Here is a 3,249-nt window from a genome sequence, read left to right on the forward strand (position 1 = left end):
AATGCTGCTCTAATTTCATTTAAGGGGTTCTCTAAACCCTGGGAATGCTTCTCAAATTGTTCTGGGACTAATGATGAGCAGGCTGCCGTCAGAGAAACTTTTCACTGAGGATTGGGCAGCTGGGCCAGGCCTAGCAGGTTTTTTTCCCCAGAGTTTATTGCCAAGAACACGTAGGTGGTTTGGTACTCAATGAGGAAAGGATGTCCTTGACAAACATTTTCTTTGACCTGAGTCTTTGCAGCATCTGCCGGTTGTGAATATGAGGACTGTACATAGAGATGACCTCTCAAAGTGTGTAGGGACAAGGAAACAAGCTGTGGGATATGCCTTCATTAGAAGTACAGTTCATGAAGATGAGGTTCTAAAGAATGTCGGTAACTAAGATCTGAACTTTGGATATTGGGGCCTTTTTACTGCATCATCTCCAATCATTGATGTCCCTCCTCTCTAAAGAAAGCACAGCACTACTGATTGGGAAATCCCGGAATCTCGGGTCTGCTGGGTTATGGCACAGGAAGCTGTGAGTTGGATGGCTAGAGTGGGCGGGCTTCACCCTTCCTCTTTTCTTTTGTGGGTACTTCCTCTAGATAGCTTTTGTTTTTAAAGTGTGTGTGTGTGTGTGTGTGTGTGTGTGTATACATAAACACACATGATTTATTTTTTGAAAATTTATTGTATATGGTGAAAAGTTTAAGCAATGTAAGAATGTGTACAATGAAAAATAAATCTTCCTCCAGTAACTCCTAGATTTTCCCAAAAACAATTACTGGTGTATCTTTACAGAGACATTCTTTACATATATAAGCATATACATTTCTATCATTCNCATAAACACACATGATTTATTTTTTGAAAATTTATTGTATATGGTGAAAAGTTTAAGCAATATAAGAATGTGTACAATGAAAAATAAATCTTCCTCCAGTAACTCCTAGATTTTCCCAAAAACAACTACTGGTGTATCTTTACAGAGACATTCTTTACATATATAAGCATATACATTTCTATCATTCCTTTTTTTTTTTTTCTATTCAGTAGGACCTGTTTCATGCCTTGCTTCTTTTTACCACATGTTCTGGAGCTCTTGCAATGCATGAACGTGCAGCATGATCTACCTCATTTTATTTGATAGCTACATGATGTGACATGCCATTGTCTAGATGTGCTGTCATTTACTTTACCAGTCCTTTATTGATAGGCATTTAAGTTTCCAGGTCCCCCCCCGCCGCCGACTCTGTATTAGTCCATTTGTGTTGCTTATAACAAAATACATGGAACTGGGTAGTTTATTAACAAAAATGAAATGTACTGCTTACATTTTCAGAGGCTGGGAAGTCCAAAGTCCAGGGAACACATTTGATGAGTCTTGTTTGGTGGTGGTTTCACAGCAATGCAGGGGTCTCACATGGCAGAAAATGGTGAAGCAGAGAGCAAGAAAAATACTAACCTCATTCATTCTCCTTTTAAAACCTTCCAAATCATACTCTTGACCACCATTATTAATCCATTCACTATGGCATGATGCTACAATCTCATCATCTCTTCAAGGCCCCCCCCTTTCAGTTACCATAACAGGATTTCCAACCCTCTTAACAGTTACAGTGGGGGCCAAGTTTCTAATACATAAAACTTGGGGACAGAATTCAAGCTTCAATGAATTTGGGGGGACATTCAATCTGCTACATACCCCAAAGAGTGCTATATTGAATATCTTTTTAGATGTATGCAAATAGATCTGAGTCTAGCTTTTTTGTATGAAGCGATGTCAAGAGAGAAATGACCTGGTATTTTTTCCATCTTTAGGCACTATGGAAATAATAGGATTCACTAGAAGCTCTCTAGAAAATGGAGATGGTGGTGGTATAACTCTAGAGCCATTAGGTATATAAGTGTGAATTTTTTTTTTTTTTTTAATAAAAGATGACCGGTAAGGGGATCTTAACCCTTGACTTGGTGTTGTCAGCACCACACTCTCCCAAGTGAGCCATGGGCCGGCCCTGTAAGTGTGAAGTTTTATGTAGCTTTCATATTGGGGGTAAGGCCCCTTCCCTTTTTTTCCTATTTCTCTTCCACTTTTATTTTAGATTCTCTTTGAATTATGACCAACATTTGCTTTTTAGCAATATAATGTATGTATAAGAGCCATAACATATCCTATGCTTCTTAACCAGATACCTCTGAGGGAGTTGAAAAAGGATGAGAAGCTATAGGATAAATATGGGGGACCTTCTGGAATATCAGTTTTGCTAATTGAGATGTGTATGTGAATTGGAGAGTTAGGCCATTTAAATGGTAAGTGATTTACAAAAACCTCTTAGTTTATGGAAAGAATGACAAGCTTACATGAATTTAACAAATAAAACCTTAAATGTTAAAGATATCCTGAACTTACAGAGTTCCAAGATTTAGTTTACCTTCTTCTGCCATTCAGAACTTGACGGTGGTGGAAGGGGTAGGGCTGAGAACTTCCACTGGTATATTCTGGGCTGATTTTTGATGGATAGTTAGGGAAAATGTTGGCCCAAGTTCTCTGACTTACTCTGCTTAGGTAAGAAGTTTCAAAGTAAATGCTCCTTTGGGGCCAAAATACACCTTTCTTTCCACTCACAGATCCCCTAAGAGTGGCCCACAGGGCTAAGTAGAAAGGAGGCCTTCAGGGCCACTGTATGCCATTAAGTCTGAACTTGGCTGTTGCAACTCTCCCCCATGTACAGCCCTTCAGTATTCATTCATTCATTCATTGAAAATCTCTTGAGTATCTACTATGTGCCGGGCTGTGCCAATCTGATAGGGACACAGGAATAAGTAAGACACAAAGTGCCGAGGATTAGTAAGGGAGCCTAATAATGATAAAATACTCGGAAATGCAGTGCTAAAATAGTCTGAGCAATTATAGGAGTCAGAAAGGGGGATACCTAACTCATGCCTTAGGCTTGCTAGAGGAGGAGATGCCTTCAAGATAAAGAGGAAGGGGAGCAAGTAAAGAGAAAGGGGAGGGGCCTTGTAAGCACCAGCCAGCTTAGTGAGGACAGACCAGGAGACAGCCAGAAGTAGATGCAGCTCTGTCTTGCTGAAACCTGATGGGAAAACAAAAACAAAAGCAAAAAACCTCTACCCCCATTAGCAAAACAAAAACAAAACAACGAAACCAACCAAACGAACAAAAAAACTATTGGAGAAGCAGTACTAGCCAGATCAGGGTGAGCCTCATTTACCCTGTTAAAAGACTTGGACTTTGTTCTTAGGTTT

The sequence above is a fragment of the Galeopterus variegatus genome, unplaced genomic scaffold, assembly GCF_000696425.1.
Source record: "Galeopterus variegatus unplaced genomic scaffold, G_variegatus-3.0.2 Scaffold5986, whole genome shotgun sequence".
Classification (NCBI taxonomy): domain Eukaryota; kingdom Metazoa; phylum Chordata; class Mammalia; order Dermoptera; family Cynocephalidae; genus Galeopterus; species Galeopterus variegatus.